The 24,186-nt window shown below is 39.4% G+C and overlaps 2 pseudogenes; both read right to left on the bottom strand.

Moving 5' to 3' along the window:
- Positions 1-5,915: 5,915 nt before the first annotated feature.
- On the bottom strand, positions 5,916-6,870 carry LOC144310015 (18S ribosomal RNA; annotated as a pseudogene).
- A 15,768-nt stretch (positions 6,871-22,638) lies between these two features.
- LOC144310016 (18S ribosomal RNA) lies at positions 22,639-23,592 on the bottom strand (annotated as a pseudogene).
- Between the last annotated feature and the right edge of the window lie 594 nt (positions 23,593-24,186).

Raw genomic sequence — 24,186 nt, 5'->3', positions numbered from 1 at the left:
ACATTGGCTTGAAACCAATTTTAGGGGGTTCGATTCCTTCCTTTCTTATTTTTGGATTACATATGTAGGTTCTTCGAACGTGTGATATGGAGGGGGACATCCATGTAGTCATTCAATATTAGTTGTAGTAAGTTCTACTATAGCAACTTCTCGTTTGGATGCAAAGGCCTCTCAGATTATAAAAATTATAAGCATCACCGCTGTAAGCGAGATAAACGATCCTATAGAGGAGACGGTATTTCAGGTGGTATATGCATCTGGATAGTCAGAGTACCGACGAGGTATTCCGGATAAACCTAGGAAATGCTGAGGGAAGAAAGTTATATTTACTCCCACAAATATAATTGTAAAGTGAATCTTTGCTCAAGTATCGTTAAGAGTATAACCTGAGAATAAGGGGAATCAGTGGGCAAATCCTCCCATAATGGCAAAAACTGCTCCCATTGAGAGCACATAGTGAAAATGAGCTACAACATAATACGTATCATGAAGAACGATGTCTAAGGACGAATTAGCTAGGACAATGCCTGTTAGCCCGCCTACTGTGAATAAGAAAATAAACCCTAAAGCTCATAGCATAGCTGGAGATCATTTAATATTGCCTCCGTGAAGTGTTGCCAGTCAACTAAATACTTTTACTCCTGTTGGAATAGCGATAATTATAGTGGCGGATGTGAAGTATGCTCGTGTGTCTACGTCTATTCCTACAGTAAACATATGGTGAGCTCATACGATAAAGCCTAAAAACCCAATAGATATTATTGCCCATACTATTCCTATATAGCCGAAAGGCTCTTTTTTCCCTGAGTAGTAAGTGACAATGTGAGAAATTATTCCGAACCCTGGCAGGATAAGAATGTAAACTTCAGGATGTCCGAAGAATCAGAATAAGTGTTGATATAGGATAGGGTCTCCTCCTCCAGCGGGATCGAAAAATGTCGTATTAAGATTACGGTCTGTTAAAAGTATTGTAATTCCAGCAGCCAGTACAGGCAGGGATAGTAGGAGTAGAACTGCTGTAATTAGTACTGATCATACAAATAGGGGGGTTTGATACTGGGATATTGCAGGGGGTTTTATGTTGATAATAGTAGTAATGAAATTAATTGCCCCTAAAATAGAAGAGACTCCGGCTAAATGTAAGGAGAAAATTGTAAGATCAACGGATGCTCCTGCATGGGCCAGATTGCCAGCCAGTGGGGGGTAAACGGTCCACCCCGTTCCTGCACCTGCTTCTACCATAGAAGATGCTAATAGTAGAAGAAAAGATGGAGGAAGAAGTCAGAAGCTCATGTTATTTATTCGGGGGAATGCCATGTCCGGAGCACCAATTATTAATGGCACTAGTCAGTTTCCAAAGCCCCCAATTATAATGGGCATGACTATGAAGAAGATTATTACGAAAGCATGGGCGGTTACGACGACGTTATAAATTTGATCGTCGCCTAGTAAAGTACCGGGCTGACCTAGTTCGGCTCGGATGAGGAGGCTCAAGGCAGTGCCTACTATGCCGGCTCATGCTCCAAATAGTAAGTATAAAGTACCAATATCTTTGTGATTAGTAGAGAACAGTCATCGGTTAATGAACATAGGTAAAATGGCTGATAAAAGCATTAGACTGTAAATCTAAAAATAGAGGTTTAAGTCCTCTTTTTGCCAAGCTCTGTGGTGAATTTTCATATTGAATTGCAAATTCAAAGAAGCAGCCTAGACGCCGCCGGGGCTTCTCCCGCCTTTTTTTTCTACGCGGCGGGAGAAGGTAGATTGAAGCCAGTTACTAGGGTATTTAGCTGTTAACTAAAATTTCGTGAGGTAGAAGCTCACCAATCTAGGGAGGGCTTAGCTTAATTAAAGTGTTTGATTTGCATTCAATTGATGTAAGATAGATTCTTGCAGCCCTTAGAGGTGATTTGGTCAGGGGTTAAGTGTATAGCACTTGCTTAGAGCTTTGAAGGCTCTTGGTCTGGTCTAACCTAAACTCCTAGTCCAAGACTGATAATATAGGTGTTAGCGGGAGTAGTATAGTTGAGATAATGATTAAGGGGGGTAGTAGGGTTGCCTTTTTTGTGTACTCGAATTGTCATTTTATTTTTATGTTATTTGTGGACGGGAATATGGTAAGTGCGGTGCTATATGTGAGTCGCAGGTAGAAATATAAGTTAAGTAGAGCGGTGATGGCTATTAGTGTTGGAATAATAATTATGTTATTTTTTGTTAATTCTTGAATAATTATTCATTTAGGGATGAAGCCAGATAATGGGGGTAGTCCTCCTAGGGATAATATTAAGATTAAGATTATGGAGGTGATTAGGGGAAATTTATTTCATATGTGGGATAAGGATAAGGTTGTGGTGGATGAGTTTAATATGAATAGTATGAAGGTAGATAGTGTTATTAGAATATATAAAGTTAAGTTTAGGATTATTATTGTAGGGTTGTAAATAATGATAGCGGCTATTCAGCCTATGTGGGCAATGGAGGAGTATGCTATGATTTTTCGTAGTTGAGTTTGATTTAGTCCGCCTCAGCCTCCTACTAGAACGGATGCGAGGGCTATTAGTATAAGAAGGTTGGTGTTAATTGATGGGGAGATTTGATATAGGATGGATATAGGTGCGATTTTTTGTCATGTTAGTAGGATTATTCCTGATATAAGTGTTACTCCTTGTGCTACTTCGGGAACTCAGAAGTGGAATGGAGATAGGCCTAGTTTTATTGTTAGGGCGGTGGTTATTATGATGGATGCGATGGGGTTTGAGATTTTTGAGATTACTCATTGGCCGGAGTAAAGAAGGTTAATGGTGACTCCTATTATTAGTAATATTGAGGCAGTAGCTTGTGTAAGAAAATATTTTGTAGAGGCTTCTATGGCTCGTGGATTATACTTTTTTATGAGGATAGGGATGATGGCTAGCATGTTTATTTCGAATCCAATTCAGATCAGTAATCAGTGCGAGCTTAGTATGACGATTATGGTCCCTGCCATGATAGTTGCTATAATAATAGTGAGAATAGGGGGTTTTATTAGTACGGGAAGGGTATAAACCAACATTTTCGGGGTATGGGCCCGATAGCTTAATTTAGCTGACCTTACTGTAGAATATAGTGTAAGTTTGGTAGCACGAAGATCTTTGAATTCTTAAGATTAGGTTCGAAGCCTATTATTCTAGAAATAAGAGGATTTAAACCTCTATTATTTACTCTATCAAAGTAACTCTTTTATCAGACATATTTCTTATGTTTGGGGTGGGATACTCGCGGTAATAATGGGTAAGGCAACATGTCATATGCATAGGGCTAAAGTTAGGGGTAGAAAATTTTTTCACAATAAGTGTATTAATTGATCATAGCGGAATCGAGGGTATGATGCTCGAATTCATAGGAAGCAGATAGTTAGTAAGAGGGTTTTTATAGTGAAGTTAATAGAGTAGAGTTCTGGTATAAATGGGTTGTGGAATGCACCGAAGAATAGAATTGTTGTGAGGATATTTATTATAATGATATTTGCGTACTCTGCTAGAAAGAATAGGGCAAAAGGACCCGCTGCATACTCTACGTTAAATCCAGAAACTAGTTCGGATTCTCCTTCAGTTAAGTCGAAGGGGGCTCGGTTAGTTTCTGCTAGAGTAGAAATGAATCATATCATGGCTAGGGGCCAGGCCGGAAAGATTAGTCATATATGTTCTTGGGTGATAATTAGTGTGGATAGTGTAAATGACCCGTTTATTAGGAGGACTGATAGGAGAATGATTGCTAGTGTTACTTCATATGAGATTGTTTGAGCTACTGCTCGGAGGGCTCCGATTAGAGCGTATTTGGAGTTTGAGGCTCATCCTGACCAAAGGATGGAGTATACGGCGAGACTTGATATTGCTAGTATGAATAGGACTCCTAAGTTTATATTAATGAGTGGGTAGGGCATTGGGAGAGGGATTCATATAGTTAGGGCTAGTGATAGAGCTAGAATGGGGGCTAGAATGAATATTGATATGGAGGATGTAAGTGGTCGTAGAGGTTCTTTTGTGAAGAGTTTTACTGCATCTGCGATTGGTTGAAGGAGGCCGTAGGGGCCTACGATATTAGGCCCTTTTCGAAGTTGTATGTAGCCTAAGACTTTTCGTTCAACGAGGGTGAGGAAGGCTACGGCAAGAAGGATTGGGATGATAAGAGAGATAATGTTGATAAAGAACATTTTGTTAGGGAGAGGAATTGAACCTCTGATAATAAAGGTTTAAGTTTTACGCAGTTACCGGGCTCTGCCACCCTAACAAAGCCCCTTTTCTCGGGCTTATGAGGAGATAAACTGGTTAGATTGAGTTGACTTCATCTATTAGTTTTAAGGCGCCTTTGTGAGGTAGGCCTTACATCCCTTGTCCTTTCGTACTGGGGGAGGTTATATAATAGATAGAAACCGACCTGGATTACTCCGGTCTGAACTCAGATCACGTAGGACTTTAATCGTTGAACAAACGAACCCTTAATAGCTGCTGCACCATTAGGATGTCCTGATCCAACATCGAGGTCGTAAACCCTATTGTCGATATGGACTCTTGAATAGGATTGCGCTGTTATCCCTAGGGTAACTTGTTCCGTTGATCAAAAATTATTGGATCAATAAGTGATGTTATATTTTGACTTGTGGGTCTAAATTTTAATCACTCGGGAGTTTTTTTATATTCCGAGGTCACCCCAACCTAAATTGCTAACCCACAATAATGGTGTAATGTTATGCCTTGTAGGTATTTAGTATCCATAAGTTTGGGTTAGTTAATTAAAGCTCCATAGGGTCTTCTCGTCTTATTGTGGCATTCCCGCCTCTTCACGGGAAGGTCAATTTCACTGATTGGGAATAAGAGACAGTTAAACCCTCGTGTGGCCATTCATACAAGTCCTTATTTAGAGAACAAATGATTATGCTACCTTTGCACGGTCAGGATACCGCGGCCGTTAAACAAGTGTCACTGGGCAGGCAGTGCCTCCAATACTAGAAATGCTGGAGGTGATGTTTTTGGTAAACAGGCGGGGTTTGTGTTTGCCGAGTTCCTTTTACTCCTTTTAATCTTTCCTTAAATGCATGCCTGTGTTGGGTTAACAATAGGGTAGATAAGTATTTCATTTTTGGGTTGATATTATCAGATTGTTAACTATCAGTGGTCTATCCGTTTCTGATATAAGCTTATGCGGGGAGAAAATAGTTCTTGTTACTCATACTAGCATTGTTGCTTCTATATTTAAATAGAATGGCCCAGGAGGTATAATTAGGAGTTGATGTAATATGATTGGGATTAAGTTATATTGTTTGTTGAGCTGGAACGCTTTCTCAATTGGTGGCTGCTTTTAAGCCAACTATGGTGATGTTAGTATATACTCTCTAATAAAGGTTGTATCCTGATTCTAAGAAGCTGTACCTTCTTAGACTATATTTTAAATTTACATTAAAATTTTGTTTTTTTTAGGTAAATTTAAAGTTGAACTAAAATTCTGTTTGTGGGCAACCAGCTATCACCAGGCTCGTTAGGCTTTTCACCTCTACCCACAAATCTTCTCACTATTTTGCTACATAGATGAGTTGATCCTTTTAGATTGTTTATGGGTAGCTCGTCTGGTTTCGGGGAGCTTAGCTTAAGTTCTCTTTGTTAAGTCGTTTCTGGCTAGTTCATTATGCAAAAGGTAAAAGGGGTAATCTTTGCTGTTTAATACTGTTAAGATGTCTTTCATCATTCCCTTACGGTACTATCTCTATCGCTCCAATTAAAATTTCTATCTCCTATACTTTTATTATTTAACTAAATGTTTTACTTTATAAGTCTGTGATACTTAAGTTTGGGGTTAGTTGGGCTAGCTTTTGTTCAAAGTGGTCATAAGTAATGAAATCTTCTGGGTGTAGGCCAGACGCTTTAGTTAAGCTACACTTTGATTAATCCAAGCACACCTTCCGGTATGCTTACCTTGTTACGACTTGTCTCCTCTTGTGTCTTAGTTAAGTTAATATGGTTATGGTTGTGTCTTATTACTTGAGGAGGGTGACGGGCGGTGTGTGCGTGCTTCATGGCCCTATTCAATTAAGCTCTCTATTCTTAATTTACTACTAAATCCTCCTTCAGTTTTTAATTTCATAAAAACGTTCGTGGAATGTTCTTGGGTAGAAAATGTAGCCCATTTCTTCCCACCCCATAAGTTACACCTTGACCTAACTTTTTTATGTAAAATGATTGTGCTTACTATTCTACCTTTTGAGGGTTTGCTGAAGATGGCGGTATATAGACTGAATTAGCAAAGGGTGGTGAGGTTTATCGGGGTTTATCGATTATAGAACAGGCTCCTCTAGAGGGATATAAAGCACCGCCAAGTCCTTTGAGTTTTAAGCTATTGCTAGTAGTCCTCTGGCGAATTATTTTGTTGTAAAATTATCTATGTTTAGGGCTAAGCATAGTGGGGTATCTAATCCCAGTTTGGGTCTTAGCTATCGTGTAGTCAGATTATTATAAAGTCACTTTCGTGGTCTATTTTATGGTAACTGTAGCTTTTTACGGCTTAGTTAAGTTTTAACTTTAGTGCAAAGGTATCTTAAACACGCTTTACGCCGTGGGCCTATTAGTTTGGGTTAATCGTATGACCGCGGTGGCTGGCACGAAATTTACCAACCCTTTTTAGTATGGCTTAGTCAAACTTTCGTTTATGGCTTAATTTTTATCACTGCTGTATCCCGTGGGGGTGTGGCTTAGCAAGGTGTTATGAGCTACTTAAGAGTGTGCTTGATACCTGCTCCTTTAGATCACTGCTGATTTTAAGGGCATTCTCACTGGGGCGTGGAGACTTGCATGTGTAAGTCTACTAAGAACTAATAGGAAGGCTAGGACCAAACCTTTGTGTTTATGGAGTCGTGCGACTCATCTTGGCATTTTCAGTGCCTTGCTTTATTAATTAAGCTACATTAACTTATACTGAAATTGTAGTGTGTATAATAAATAAAATACATAGTAAATATGAGAGGAAAAAAAAAGGGGATGCTATCTATAGATAGACCACGAGATCGAATGCGTGTAAGACTGTTGTGTTAAGTTAACTAGAGTAGCAATACATTTGTATACAATTTAAATAAAGCTTGTGAGTATTGTATGCACTTAGTCCTGTTTTTGGGGTTTGGCAGGACATAAATAAGTGTATAATAGATGACATGAGTTTATGGGGGGTAAGGGGGGTTTGTATAAGTTAACTTAATGTCTTGCGCGTGTACGTACGTGTACACACGTGTACGTACGTGTACACACGTGTACGTACGTGTACACACGTGTACGTACGTGTACGTACGTGTACGTACGTGTACACACGTGTACGTACGTGTACACACGTGTACGTACGTGTACACACGTGTACGTACGTGTACACACGTGTACGTACGTGTACACACGTGTACGTACGTGTACACACGTGTACGTACGTGTACACACGTGTACGTACGTGTACACACGTGTACGTACGTGTACACACGTGTACGTACGTGTACACACGTGTACGTACGTGTACACACGTGTACGTACGTGTACACACGTGTACGTACGTGTACACACGTGTGTCCTAGAATTATATGTCCTGAAACCATTGACTGAATAGCACCTTGATTTTATGCGTGAGTTGATAAATGATAATGAATAAGTCCAGCTACAAGTTATTTGACTGCATTAGGGCCGCGACGGGCATATTCCCTGAGAGCAGAAGATAAGTTAGAGTTAGTGCCGTTGCGGTCATAGATGAGTGATAGCAGATTCCCCCCTAAAAATAAAAGATACCAAATGCATGACACCACAGTTATGTGTGATCATGGGCTGATTAGTCACTAGTCCATCGAGATGTCCCATTTGCGAGAATTAGTAGGATTGGAATAAATAGAGTCATGGCCCTGAGGTAAGAACCAGATGCCAGGTATAGTTTCATGATAGTAACCCCCACATTAGCATGGGCCCGGAGCGAGAAGAGTGACATTACAGGCAAGGATTGATGGTTTCTCGAGGCATGGTGATTAAGCCCTTATTGGACTAAGTGATATGCATCTAGTTACTGTTGAGGATCAATGGGTTGTGGAATTGGACTAGACATGTCCTATGTAAAGATATAATATCATGTACATGCTTATATGCATGGGGCAAGCCATTAATGCACGACGTACATAGGGGAGGGAAAGAAGGATTTTTTGGAGATACTGACATAGCACAGTAGAGGTGGTCCAATATATGAATGTAGGGGGTGTCAGGGAATAGTTTAAGAAGAATTTCAGCTTTGGGTGCTGATGGTGGAGCAAGAGCTTCTTCCTTGAGTCTTAGGGAGGGCGACTACTCTCCATTTTTGGTTTACAAGACCAAGGTAATGATTATACTACAAAGACTCTTCATTTTAGAAGATTATTTTCGATAACGCTAATTGTTGGCATTAGAATCAATAGGATGGTGAAATATAGAATTGAGGCGACCTGTCCGATAATGATGAAAGGGTGTTCAACTGGCTGTCCTCCAATCCAAGTTAAAGTGAGAAGATCGGCGACTAAAAGTCAGAATAGGCATTGGCTGAGGGGTCGGAATATTATACTGCGTTGCTTAGATGTGTGGAGGAATGGAATGAATGCTAAAATTAGGATGGAGAATACTAGGGCGAGTACACCTCCTAATTTATTAGGGATAGATCGTAGGATGGCATAGGCGAATAGGAAGTATCATTCAGGTTTGATATGTGGAGGGGTGTTTAGGGGGTTTGCAGGGGTGTAGTTGTCTGGATCTCCTAATAGGTCTGGTGAAAATAAAACTAGTGATATTAAGACTAGGAGCAGGAGTAGGATTCCTAGGATATCTTTAATTGTGTAGTAGGGGTGAAACGGAATTTTGTCTGAGTCTGATGTGATTCCTGAGGGGTTGTTGGATCCGGTTTCGTGTAGAAATAGGAGGTGTACTATTGCTAGAGCTGCGATGATGAATGGAAAGATAAAATGAAATGCAAAGAATCGTGTTAAGGTTGCTTTGTCTACTGAGAAGCCACCTCAGATTCACTCTACTAAGTTGGTTCCGATATAGGGGATGGCGGAGAGAAGGTTAGTGATTACAGTTGCCCCTCAAAATGATATTTGTCCTCACGGCAGTACATAGCCTATGAATGCTGTGGCTATGGTTGCGAATAGTAGTACAATTCCAATGTTTCATGTTTCTATGAATACATAGGATCCATAGTATAGGCCTCGTCCCACATGTATGAATAGGCAGATGAAGAATATGGAAGCGCCATTTGCATGTATATAGCGGATAATTCAGCCGTAGTTAACGTCTCGACAGATGTGGGTGACCGATGAAAAAGCTGTGGCCGTGTCCGATGTGTAGTGTATAGCTAGAAATAAACCTGTTAGAATCTGTAGAATCAAGCATACTCCTAATAAGGACCCGAAATTCCATCAAGCAGAGATGTTAGATGGCGCTGGGAGGTCAATGAATGAATTGTTGACAATTTTGGCTAGTGGGTGGGTTTTTCGAATGTTGGTCATTAATGTTCTTATAGTTGAAATACAACGATGATTTTTCATGTCATTAGTCATGGTTAAATTCCATGTAGGAATAATGATAACATACATTGTATTTATTTTAAGTATCGTTTTTGTGATGAGTTTTGTGGGTTTTGCCACTAAACCATCTCCTATTTATGGTGGGCTTGTGCTAATTATTAGCGGTGGGATTGGTTGTGCGATTGTTCTGAATTTTGGGGGTTCTTTTTTAGGGCTGATAGTGTTTTTAATTTATTTGGGGGGTATATTAGTAGTATTTGGTTATACAACTGCTATGGCTACTGAGCAATACCCTGAGGTGTGAGTTTCAAATAAGGCTGTTCTAGCGGCTTTTATTACTGGTCTATTGTCTGAGTTGTTGACTGCTTGCTATATTTTGAAGGATGATGAGGTGGAGGTAGTATTAAAGTTTAATGGAATAGGGGATTGGGTAATTTATGATACGGGGGACTCTGGGTTTTTTAGTGAAGAGGCTATGGGTATTGCGGCTTTATATAGTTATGGAACCTGGTTGGTGATTGTTACAGGTTGGTCGCTGTTAACTGGTGTGTTGGTTATCATGGAAGTTACCCGTGGTAATTAAGGATTAGTAGGCTGAGAATTATAGTTAGTATGAACGATAGGAAATAGAGCTTGATGAGACCCTTTTGATTTGAAATAAGGGTAGAAGATTTTATTTGGAAATACGAGATTGATTTGGGTAGGATGTTTTCTAGTCAGATGGAGTCCAGAAGTATAGATGCTGATTTCTGGCTGATGGTTAAACTTGTTTTAGGTGTGAGGCGGTGCATAATGGTTGGATAATAGCCAAGGAGGGTGGAAAATTTAAAGTAATTAGATGGATAGTTAAATTTGAGTCCTTGTATGGTAAGGTTTAGTTCTAGTGCCAGGATGAAACCCAAGATAGTTACTGCAAGGGCTATCATTTTTAGATAATGAGGCATAGTTATCTGTGGGATGGTGGTGGGTGTGATGCTGTGGGAGATAATGTATCCTGCAAATACACTTCCGATAAGGAGTCGTTTAATAGAGTTAATTAGGAGAGGATTATTCTCGTTGATAAGGATTATAGGGGAGAAGCGGGGCTGGCCTAGTAGAGCGAAGAATATAATTCGGGTGCTGTAGGCAGCGGTTAGGGATGTGGCAACGAGTGTAATTAAGAGGGCTCAGGCGTTGGTATTCGACGTGTTAGCGGACTCGATGATCAGGTCTTTGGAGTAGAATCCTGTAAGGAAAGGTATGCCTGTTAATGCGAGGCTTCCGACAATCAGGGAAGTTGTGGTGAAGGGAAGGACTTTAAATAGGCCACCTATCTTTCGAATGTCTTGTTCATCGTTTAGGCTGTGGATAATTGACCCTGAACATATGAATAACATAGCTTTAAAAAATGCGTGAGTGCAGATGTGTAAGAAGGCTAGGTAAGGCTGGTTAATGCCAATTGTTACTATTATTAGGCCTAGTTGGCTTGAGGTAGAGAACGCTACAATTTTTTTGATATCGTTCTGTGTAAGAGCGCAGATTGCAGTAAATAGTGTAGTAATAGCCCCTAAGCATAAAGTGAGGGTTTGAATAGTTTGATTATGCTCTATTAGTGGATGAAAGCGGATAAGAAGAAATACTCCTGCTACAACTATTGTGCTTGAGTGAAGTAGGGCTGATACAGGAGTGGGGCCTTCTATGGCTGAGGGGAGTCAGGGATGTAAGCCGAATTGAGCAGATTTACCGGTAGCTGCTAATAGTAAGCCAAGTAGCGGCAAATTAAAATTATCGTTTGTTGTAATAAAGATTTGTTGAAGGTCTCATGTGTTTAAGTTCAATAGAAACCATGCTATGGTTATAATGAAGCCTACATCTCCAATACGGTTATAGAGGATAGCTTGTAGGGCAGCTGTATTTGCATCGGTTCGGCCGTATCATCATCCAATAAGTAAAAATGATATAATGCCAACTCCTTCTCAGCCAATGAATAGTTGGAATATGTTGTTTGCGGTGACTAAGACTATTATAGTAATAAGAAATAAGAGAAGATACTTGAAAAATCGGTTAATATAAGGATCGGAGTGTATATATCATATAGAAAACTCTATAATAGACCACGTGACAAAAAGGGCTACGGGCACAAAGATTATTGAGAAGTAGTCTAATTTAAAACTCATGGATAGTTTTATGGTCTGGATTGTTATTCAATGTCAGTTTGAAACAATTGTTTCCTGTCCTGAGTAGATGAATATTATTGTGGGAATTATGCTAATTATGAATGCGTAAGAAGTAGCGGTTTTTACATAGTATGGGTATAGCTTATTTTTGTAGAGTTTAGTAGAGGTTATAATGATGGGCAAAGTAAGAATGACTAGAGCTGTGATTATGCATGAAGTAAATATATTTATTACTTTTATTTGGAGTTGCACCAATTTTTTGGTTCCTAAGACCAATGGATTACTTCTATCCTATAAAAGTTGAAAAAGCCATGTTCTTATACATGGGAGCATGAGTTAGCAGTTCTTGCAGTACTTTTTCGGTAAGCAAAAAGGTTTGAGCTTTTATTATTAGATTCACAATCTAATGTTTTTGTTAAACTATGCTTACAGTAGATGGGACCGAGAATAATTTTAGGGTTAAGGGATAGGAGGAGTAGAGGCAGTAGATGCAAGGTTATTAGGGCATTTTCTCGTGTGAATGACGGTTTGATATTTTTGATATGGTGGGAATATTTACCACGCTGTGTGGTGATTAGTATATAAAGTGAGTATAGGGCAGTGATGGTGATGTTAATTCCTATTAGAATAATAGTAATGTTGGATCATGAGAATGAGGATATCACTACAAATAGTTCTCCGATAAGATTAATTGTTGGAGGAAGAGCCAGATTTGTGAGGCTTGCTAATAACCATCAGGCTGCTATCAGGGGAAGGAGGGTTTGAAGTCCTCGTGCGAGAATCATAGTACGGCTATGGATTCGTTCGTAATTGGAGTTGGCTAAGCAGAATAGCATCGAGGATGTTAAACCATGGGCAATTATTAGGGCTGTTGCACCTATATAACTTCATGGTGTTTGAATAAGAACCGCTACAATAACGAGTGCCATATGACTAACTGAGGAGTATGCAATTAGGGATTTTAGATCTGTTTGACGGAGACAGATAGAGCTTGTTATGATTATGCCTCATAGAGATAATATTATGAAAGGATACGCTATGAAGTTGGTCAGGGGGTTTAGTAGGGTTGTAATTCGTATCATGCCATAGCCTCCTAATTTCAGGAGTACGGCGGCAAGTACCATGGAGCCGGCAATAGGGGCCTCTACGTGTGCTTTTGGTAGTCACAAGTGGAGGCCGTATAGAGGTATCTTTACTATGAATGCTATCATGCATGCCAATCATAAGAAAACATTAGATCAGGAGTTTGGCAGAGGTTGAATTCAGTATTGAATTATGAGAAAATTTAGGGAGCCCATGAAATTGTGGATGTAAAGGAGAGCTACTAGGAGTGGGAGAGATCCTATTAAAGTATAAAATAAGAAGTAGAGCCCTGCGTTTAGTCGTTCAGTTTGATTCCCCCATCGGGTAATAATGATCAGGGTTGGGATTAGTGTTGCCTCAAATAGGATGTAAAAGAAGATAAGTTCAGAGGCGGTGAAAGTTATAATTAGGAACAACTGGAGAAGAATCAGTATTGAAATATATAGTTTTTTTCGAGTTAAGGGTTCTTTTGATAAATGGTGTTGGCTTGCTATAAGTATAAGGGGTAGAAGTCATGTTGTAAGTGCTAGTAGCGGTGCTGATAGGGAGTCAGAGAAAAATATTAAGGAGGGGTTCAATGTATTATCATTTGGTTGATTCAGGTAGAATAAGCTGATTAAGCTGATTAGCAAACCATATGTTGTCCTGTTAATTCAGATTATGTTAGGCTTTGATACTCATGTAAGGGGGATCAGTATGATAGTGGGGATGATAATTTTTAGCATTGTAAGAGGTTTAGGTTTTGTACGTAATCAGTCCCGTAGGTGTTAGATACTATAACTAGTAGAGATAGTCCTAATGCTGCTTCGCAGGCAGCAAATACTAGTAGTACGATTGGTATCATGCTGGCTAATGTAAGGTGGTTGTTGAGAATAGTTACAGATATTATTACAAATAGTGATAATATTATGCCCTCTAAGCATAGTAGCGATGATATTAGGTGTGATCGATAAACAAGTATACCTATTAGAGAAAGAATGAATGCCAGAAAGATATTAATATATACTATGGACATATGATAATTATGAGATAAATCATAATCTAATGAGTCGAAATCATTTGTTTTGGCTTAAACTAATTATCATATTCGGTTCATTCTAGCCCCTTTTCGGTTCATTCGTACGCTAGGCTTGCAGCTAGGAGGGAGATTAGTAGGAGTGCTATGATAAGTATTGTTGTCAACTTGTTGGTTTGTGACGCTCAGGGAAGTGGGAGTAGGAGTGCGATTTCTAGGTCGAAAAGCAGGAATGTGATGGCAACTAGGAAGAATTTTATAGAGAAAGGTAGGCGAGCAGATCCCATGGGGTCAAAACTTGTCTGTATAAATATTTAGTTGGGGAAGTCAGAATGCGATTAGTACAAGTAAGGACGCTAGGGTTACATTAGTTATCAAGGTTAGTATTACGTTTATTACTTCTTTCCAGGTTGATCTGGAGCTAACTGATTGGAAGTCAATTGTACTAGTTATACTAAAGAAATAGGATCCTCATCAATAAATAGATACATATAAGAATAGTCAGACTACATCAACAAAGTGTCAATATCATGCAGCGGCTTCAAATCCGAAGTGGTGGTTTGATGTGAAGTGGTAGTATAGTTGTCGGAGAAAGCACACGATAAGGAATGTGGAGCCAATAATTACATGTAGTCCGTGAAACCCAGTAGCTATAAAAAAGGTAGATCCGTACACTCCGTCGGAGATTGTAAAAGATGTCTCGTAGTATTCGGAGGCCTGTAATAGTTAAAATATACGCCTAAGGAGATTGTAATAAATAGGCCTTGAAGTATGTGTTTACGATTGCCTTCTATTAAACTATGATGGGCTCAAGTAATAGATACTCCGGAGGCTAGGAGGACTGAGGTGTTGAGTAGAGGAACTTCTAGTGGGTTAAGAGGAATAATGCCGGTGGGAGGTCAGCAACCTCCAAGTTCAGGAGTAGGGGCTAGGCTGGAATGGTAAAAGGCTCAAAAGAAGCCTGCAAAGAAAAATACTTCTGATACAATAAAAAGAACTATTCCGTACCGTAGTCCTTTTTGTACAATAGGGGTGTGATGTCCTTGGAATGTGCCTTCTCGGATCACATCTCGTCATCACTGGTATATGGTTAGCAGGTTGGTTGTGAATCCTAATGTAAGTAGGGATATTGAGTTATAGTGAAATCATATGATAAGACCCGATGTTATAAGAAGGGCAGAAAGGGCTCCTGTTAGCGGTCATGGGCTTGGGTTAACTATATGGTAAGCGTGAGTTTGGTGGGTCATTAGGTGTTGTCATGTAAGTATAGACTTACTAGTAAGGTAAAGACATAGGCTTGAATTAAGGCAACAGCAAACTCTAGAATCGTAAATAGAATTAAAATAATAAAAGTGATGAAAGCTGTGGTCGCGCTAATATTAATAAGAGCTAAGGTAGCCCCTCCAATCAAATGGATTAGGAGGTGTCCTGCAGTAATATTGGCGGTTAATCGAACGGCTAGAGCTATGGGTTGAATGAATAGACTAATAGTTTCGATGATTACTAGTATTGGAATTAGGGGAAGAGGGGTGCCTTGGGGTAGAAAGTGTGCCAAGGATGCTTTGGTCTTATAGCGGAAACCGGTAATTACTGTCCCTGCTCATAGGGGGATTGCTATTCCGAGGTTTATAGAGAGTTGTGTCGTGGGCGTAAATGAGTGGGGTAGTAGTCCAAGTAGGTTAGTTGAACCAATGAATAGAATTAGTGATATAAGTATGAGAGCTCAGGTTCGTCCCTTTTGATTATGAATTGCTAGTATTTGTTTTGATGTTAATTGAATTAATCATTGCTGAATGGAGATTAACCGATTATTGATTAGGCGATTGGGTGCTGGGAATAAAATGGAAGGGAATATGACGATCAGTACTACAATAGGGAGACCTATTATTGAGGGGGCAGCGAAAGAGGCGAATAAATTTTCGTTCATTTGTTTTCTCAAGGATTATGTTGACTAGTGATTTTAGTAGACTTGGTTATTGGGTTTTCCGGGTAGTGGTGATTTGAAATTTTTAGTTGGAATAGAATGAAGAGGGTGAGAAATATTGAAAAGATTATAATAAATCAGGTGGATGTGTCTAGCTGTGGCATTTCATTAAGGGGAGGTTAAAACTCCCAGTCTTTAACTTAAAAGGTTAATGCTTTATAGCTTCTTAATGAGTAAGTCTAGTCTAGGTTATACTATTAAGGCAGATCAGGTTTCAAAATAAGATAGGGGGACTATTTCAAGAACAATGGGTATAAAGCTATGGTTAGATCCGCAGATTTCAGAGCACTGGCCATAATACAGTCCCGGTCGTATGGCTATAAGGGTGGTTTGGTTTAGTCGTCCTGGAATAGCGTCAGTTTTTAGACCTAGTGATGGAACAGCTCATGAATGCAAAACGTCTTCTGAAGAAATAAGTATTCGGATGGTTATTTCTATTGGGAGGACAACTCGGTTGTCTACTTCTAATAGTCGGAGTTCTCCTGGCTTTAATTCTTGTGTTGGGATTATGTAGGAGTCAAAGTTTAAGTCTTCATAATCAGTATATTCATAGCTTCAGTATCATTGGTGGCCTATTGTTTTCACGGTTAAAGAGGGGTTATTGATTTCGTCTATTATATAAAGGATTCGGAGGGAAGGTAGAGCGATTAGGATTAGGATAATGGCGGGTAGGATAGTTCATACTGTTTCTACTTCCTGTGCGTCTATTGTGCTTGTATGAGTTAATTTTGTAGTCAATATTAGGGAAATGATGTAGAGAACTAAAGAACTGATTAAGAATACAATTATTAGTGTATGGTCATGAAAATGAAGTAGCTCCTCTATAATAGGGGAGGTTGCGTCCTGTAATCCGAGTTGAAATGGGTACGCCATAGAGGTATATAGGGGTTTCACCTATAATTTAACCTTGACAAAGTTATGTAATATTTTACTAATACCTCCTGATTGAGAAAGACATAGTGGTTATGACATTGGCTTGAAACCAATTTTAGGGGGTTCGATTCCTTCCTTTCTTATTTTTGGATTACATATGTAGGTTCTTCGAACGTGTGATATGGAGGGGGACATCCATGTAGTCATTCAATATTAGTTGTAGTAAGTTCTACTATAGCAACTTCTCGTTTGGATGCAAAGGCCTCTCAGATTATAAAAATTATAAGCATCACCGCTGTAAGCGAGATAAACGATCCTATAGAGGAGACGGTATTTCAGGTGGTATATGCATCTGGATAGTCAGAGTACCGACGAGGTATTCCGGATAAACCTAGGAAATGCTGAGGGAAGAAAGTTATATTTACTCCCACAAATATAATTGTAAAGTGAATCTTTGCTCAAGTATCGTTAAGAGTATAACCTGAGAATAAGGGGAATCAGTGGGCAAATCCTCCCATAATGGCAAAAACTGCTCCCATTGAGAGCACATAGTGAAAATGAGCTACAACATAATACGTATCATGAAGAACGATGTCTAAGGACGAATTAGCTAGGACAATGCCTGTTAGCCCGCCTACTGTGAATAAGAAAATAAACCCTAAAGCTCATAGCATAGCTGGAGATCATTTAATATTGCCTCCGTGAAGTGTTGCCAGTCAACTAAATACTTTTACTCCTGTTGGAATAGCGATAATTATAGTGGCGGATGTGAAGTATGCTCGTGTGTCTCGTCTATTACCTACAGTAAACTATGGTGAGCTCATACGATAAAGCCTAAAAACCAATAGATTTATTGCCCATACTATTCTATATAGCCGAAAGCTCTTTTTTCCCTGAGTAGTAAGTGACAATGTGAGAAATTATTCCGAACCCTGGCAGGATAAGAATGTAAACTTCAGGATGTCCGAAGAATCAGAATAAGTGTTGATATAGGATAGGGTCTCCTCCTCCAGCGGGATCGAAAATGTCGTATTAAGATTACGGTCTGTTAAAAGTATTGTAATTCCAGCAGCCAGTACAGGCAGGGATAGTAGGAGTAGAACTGCTGTAATTAGTACTGATCATACAAATAGGGGGGGTTTGATACTGGGAATATTGCAGGGGGTTTTATGTTGATAATAGTAGTAATGAAATTAATTGCCCCTAAAATAGAAGAGACTCCGGCTAAATGTAAGGAGAAAATTGTAAGATCAACGGATGCTCCTGCCTGGGCCAGATTGCCAGCCAGTGGGGGTAAACGGTCCACCCCGTTCCTGCACCTGCTTCTACCATAGAAGATGCTAATAGTAGAAGAAAAGATGGAGGAAGAAGTCAGAAAGCTCATGTTATTTATTCGGGGGAATGCCATGTCCGGAGCACCAATTATTAATGGCACTAGTCAGTTTCCAAAGCCCCCAATTATAATGGGCATGACTATGAAGAAATTATTACGAAAGCATGGGCGGTTACGACGACGTTATAAATTTGATCGTCGCCTAGTAAAGTACCGGGCTGACCTAGTTCGGCTCGGATGAGGAGGCTCAAGGCAGTGCCTACTATGCCGGCTCATGCTCCAAATAGTAAGTATAAAGTACCAATATCTTTGTGATTAGTAGAGACCAGTCATCGGTTAATGAACATAGGTAAAATGGCTGATAAAAGCATTAGACTGTAAATCTAAAAATAGAGGTTTAAGTCCTCTTTTTGCCAAGCTCTGTGGTGAATTTTCATATTGAATTGCAAATTCAAAGAAGCAGCCTAGACGCCGCCGGGGCTTCTCCCGCCTTTTTTTTTCTACGCGGCGGGAGAAGGTAGATTGAAGCCAGTTACTAGGGTATTTAGCTGTTAAGCTAAAATTCGTGAGGTAGAAGCTCACCAATCTAGGGAGGGCTTAGCTTAATTAAAGTGTTTGATTTGCATTCAATTGATGTAAGATAGATTCTTGCAGCCCTTAGAGGTGATTTGGTCAGGGGTTAAGTGTATAGCACTTGCTTAGAGCTTTGAAGGCTCTTGGTCTGGTCTAACCTAAACTCCTAGTCCAAGACTGATAATATAGGTGTTAGCGGGAGTAGTATAGTTGAGATAATGATTAAGGGGGGTAGTAGGGTTGCCTTTTTTGTGTACTCGAATTGTCATTTTATTTTTATGTTATTTGTGGACGGGAATATGGTAAGTGCGGTGCTATATGTGAGTCGCAGGTAGAAATATAAGTTAAGTAGAGCGGTGATGGCTATTAGTGTTGGAATAATAATTATGTTATTTTTTGTTTAATTCTTGAATAATTATTCATTTAGGGATGAAGCCAGATAATGGGGTAGTCCTCCTAGGGATAATATTAAGATTAAGATTATGGAGGTGATTAGGGGAAATTTATTTCATATGTGGGATAAGGATAAGGTTGTGGTGGATGAGTTTAATATGAATAGTATGAAGGTAGATAGTGTTATTAGAATATATAAAGTTAAGTTTAGGATTATTATTGTAGGGTGTAAATAATGATAGCGGCTATCAGCCTATGTGGGCAATGGAGGAGTATGCTATGATTTTCGTAGTTGAGTTTGATTTAGTCCGCCTCAGCCTCCTACTAGAACGGATGCGAGGGCTATTAGTATAAGAAGGTTGGTGTTAATTGATGGGGAGATTTGATATAGGATGGATATAGGTGCGATTTTTTGTCATGTTAGTAGATTATTCCTGATATAAGTGTTACTCCTTGTGCTACTTCGGGAACTCAGAAGTGGGAATGGAGATAGGCCTAGTTTTATTGTTAGGGCGTGGTTATTATGATGGATGCGATGGGGTTTGAGATTTTTGAGATTACTCATTGGCCGGAGTAAAGAAGGTTAATGGTGACTCCTATTATTAGTAATATTGAGGCAGTAGCTTGTGTAAGAAAATATTTTGTAGAGGCTTCTATGGCTCGTGGATTATACTTTTTAATGAGGATAGGGATGATGGCTAGCATGTTTATTTCGAATCCAATTCAGATCAGTAATCAGTGCGAGCTTAGTATGACGATTATGGTCCCTGCCATGATAGTTGCTATAATAATAGTGAGAATAGGGGTTTTATGTACGGAAGGGTATAAACCAACATTTCGGGGTATGGGCCCGATAGCTTAATTAGCTGACCTTACTGTAGAATATAGTGTAAGTTTGGTAGCACAGAAGATCTTTGAATTCTTAAGATTAGGTTCGAAGCCTAGTATTCTAGAAATAAGAGGATTTAAACCTCTATTATTTACTCTATCAAAGTAACTCTTTTATCAGACATATTTCTTATGTTTGGGGTGGGATACTCGCGGTAATAATGGGTAGGCAACATGTCATATGCATAGGGCTAAAGTTAGGGGTAGAAAATTTTTCACAATAAGTGTATTAATTGATCATAGCGGAATCGAGGTATGATGCTCGATTCATAGGAAGCAGATAGTTAGTAAGAGGGTTTTTATAGTGAAGTTAATAGAGTAGAGTTCTGGTATAAATGGGTTTGTGGAATGCACCGAAGAATAGAATTGTTGTGAGGATATTATTATAATGATATTTGCGTACTCTGCTAAGAAAGAATAGGGCAAAAGGACCCGCTGCATACTCTACGTTAAATCCAGAAACTAGTTCGGATTCTCCTTCAGTTACGTGCCGAAGGGGGCTCGGTTAGTTTCTGCTAGAGTAGAAATGAATCATATCATGGCTAGGGGCCAGGCCGGAAAGATTAGGTCATATATGTTCTTGGGTGATAATTAGTGTGGATAGTGTAAATGACCCGTTTATTAGGAGGACTGATAGGAGAATGATTGCTAGTGTTACTTCATATGAGATTGTTTGAGCTACTGCTCGGAGGGCTCCGATTAGAGCGTATTTGGAGTTTGAGGCTCATCCTGACCATAGGATGGTGTATACGGCGAGACTTGATAATTGCTAGTATGAATAGGACTCCTAAGTTTATATTAATGAGTGGGTAGGGCATTGGGAGAGGGATTCATAGTTAGGGCTAGTGATAGAGCTAGAATGGGGGCTAGAATGAATATTGATATGGAGGATGTAAGTGGTCGTAGAGGTTCTTTTGTGAAGAGTTTTACTGCATCTGCGATTGGTTGAAGGAGGCCGTAGGGGCCTACGATATTAGGGCCCTTTTCGAAGTTGTATGTAGCCTAAGACTTTTCGTTCAACGAGGGGTGAGGAAGGCTACGGCAAGAAGGATTGGGATGATAAGAGAGATAATTTGATAAAGAACATTTTGTTAGGGAGAGGAATTGAACCTCTGATAATAAATGTTTAAGTTTTACGCAGTTACCGGGCTCTGCCACCCTAACAAAGCCCCTTTTCTCGGCTTATGAGGAGATAAACTGGTTAGATTGAGTGACTTCATCTATTAGTTTTAAGGCTCCTTGTGAGGTAGGCCTTACATCCCTTGTCCTTTCGTACTGGGGGAGGTTATATAATAGATAGAAACCGACCTGGATTACTCGGTCTGAACTCAGATCACGTAGGACTTTAATCGTTGAACAAACGAACCCTTAATAGCTGCTGCACCATTAGGATGTCCTGATCCAACATCGAGTCGTAAACCCTATTGTCGATATGGACTCTTGAATAGGATTGCGCTGTTATCCCTAGGGTAACTTGTTCCGTGATCAAAAATTATTGGATCAATAAGTGATGTTATATTTTGACTTGTGGGTCTAAATTTTAATCACTCGGGAGTTTTTTTATATTCCGAGGTCACCCCAACCTAAATTGCTAACCCACAATAATGGTGTAATGTATGCCTTGTAGGTATTTAGTATCCATAAGTTTGGGTTAGTTAATTAAAGCTCCATAGGGTTCTTCTCGTCTTATTGTGGCATTCCCGCCTCTTCACGGGAAGGTCAATTTCACTGATTGGGAATAAGAGACAGTTAAACCTCGTTGGCCATTCATACAAGTCCTTATTTAGAGAACAATGATTATGCTACCTTTGCACGGTCAGGATACCGCGGCCGTTAAACAAGTGTCACTGGGCAGGCAGTGCCTCCAATACTAGAAATGCTGGAGGTGATGTTTTTGGTAAACAGGCGGGGTTTGTGTTTGCCGAGTTCCTTTTACTCCTTTTAATCTTTCCTTAAATGCATGCCTGTGTTGGGTTTAAACAATAGGGTAGATAAGTATTTCATTTTTTGGGTTGATATTATCAGATTGTTAACTATCAGTGGTCTATCGTTTCTGATATAAGCTTATGCGGGAGAAAATAGTTCTTGTTACTCATACTAGCATTGTTGCTTCTATATTTAAATAGAATGGCCCAGGAGGTATAATTAGGAGTTGATGTAAATAGGATTGGGATTAAGTTATATTGTTTGTTGAGCTGGAACGCTTTCTCAATTGGTGGCTGCTTTAGCCAACTATGGTGATGTTAGTATATACTCTCTAATAAAGGTTGTATCCTGATTCTAAGAAGCTGTACCTCTTAGACTATATTTTAAATTTACATTAAAATTTTGTTTTTTTTAGTAAATTTAAAGTTGAACTAAATTCTGTTTGTGGGCAACCAGCTATCACCAGGCTCGTTAGGCTTTTCACCTCTACCCACAAATCTTCTCACTATTTTGCTACATAGATGAGTTGATCCTTTTAGATTGTTTATGGGTAGCTCGTCTGGTTTCGGGGAGCTTAGGCTTAAGTTCTCTTTGTTAAGTCGTTTCTGGCTAGTTCATTATGCAAAAGGTAAAAGGGGTAATCTTTGCTGTTTAATACTGTTAAGATGTCTTTCATCATTCCCTTACGGTACTATCTCTATCGCTCCAATTAAATTTTCTATCTCCTATACTTTTATTATTTAACTAAATGTTTTACTTTATATGTCTGTGATACTTAAGTTTGGGGTTAGTTGGGCTAGGCTTTTGTTCAAGTGGTCATAAGTAATGAAATCTTCTGGGTGTAGGCCAGACGCTTTAGTTAAGCTACACTTTGATTAATCCAAGCACACCTTCCGGTATGCTTACCTTGTTACGACTTGTCTCCTCTTGTGTCTTAGTTAAGTTAATATGGTTATGGTTGTGTCTTATTACTTGAGGAGGGTGACGGGCGGTGTGTGCCGTGGCTTCATGGCCCTATTCAATTAAGCTCTCTATTCTTAATTTACTACTAAATCCTCCTTCAGTTTTTAATTTCATAAAAACGTTCGTGGAATGTTCTTGGGTAGAAAATGTAGCCATTTCTTCCCACCCCATAAAGTTACACCTTGACCTAACTTTTTTATGTAAAATGATTGTGCTTACTATTCTACCTTTTGAGGGTTTGCTGAAGATGGCGGTATATAGACTGAATTAGCAAAGGGTGGTGAGGTTTATCGGGGTTTATCGATTATAGAACAGGCTCCTCTAGAGGGATATAAAGCACCGCCAAGTCCTTTGAGTTTTAAGCTATTGCTAGTAGTCCTCTGGCGAATTATTTTGTTGTAAATTATCTATGTTTAGGGCTAAGCATAGTGGGGTATCTAATCCCAGTTTGGGTCTTAGCTATCGTGTAGTCAGATTATTATAAAGTCACTTTCGTGGTCTATTTTATGGTAACTGTAGCTTTTTACGGCTTAGTTAAGTTTTAACTTTAGTGCAAAGGTATCTTAAACACGCTTTACGCCGTGGGCCTATTAGTTTGGGTTAATCGTATGACCGCGGTGGCTGGCACGAAATTTACCAACCCTTTTTAGTATGGCTTAGTCAAACTTTCGTTTATGGCTTAATTTTTATCACTGCTGTATCCCGTGGGGGTGTGGCTTAGCAAGGTGTTATGAGCTACTTAAGAGTGTGCTTGATACTGCTCCTTTAGATCACTGCTGATTTTAAGGGCATTCTCACTGGGCGTGGAGACTTGCATGTGTAAGTCTACTAAGAACTAATAGGAAGGCTAGGACCAAACCTTTGTGTTTATGGAGTCGTGCGACTCATCTTGGCATTTTCAGTGCCTTGCTTTATTAATTAAGCTACATTAACTTATACTGAAATTGTAGTGTGTATAATAAATAAAATACATAGTAAATATGAGAGGAAAAAAAAAGGGGATGCTATCTATAGATAGACCACGAGATCGAATGCGTGTAAGACTGTTGTGTTAAGTTAACTAGAGTAGCAATACATTTGTATACAATTTAAATAAAGCTTGTGAGTATTGTATGCACTTAGTCCTGTTTTTGGGGTTTGGCAGGACATAAATAAGTGTATAATAGATGACATGAGTTTATGGGGGGTAAGGGGGGTTTGTATAAGTTAACTTAATGTCTTGCGCGTGTACGTACGTGTACACACGTGTACGTACGTGTACACACGTGTACGTACGTGTACACACGTGTACGTACGTGTACACACGTGTACGTACGTGTACACACGTGTACGTACGTGTACACACGTGTACGTACGTGTACACACGTGTACGTACGTGTACACACGTGTACGTACGTGTACACACGTGTACGTACGTGTACACACGTGTACGTACGTGTACACACGTGTACGTACGTG

Source organism: Canis aureus, unplaced genomic scaffold (genome assembly GCF_053574225.1).
Source record: "Canis aureus isolate CA01 unplaced genomic scaffold, VMU_Caureus_v.1.0 ptg000338l_RagTag, whole genome shotgun sequence".
Taxonomy (NCBI): Eukaryota; Metazoa; Chordata; class Mammalia; order Carnivora; family Canidae; genus Canis; species Canis aureus.
Note: the sequence above shows the minus strand (reverse complement) of the source record. Positions and strands in the feature narration are given on the sequence as shown.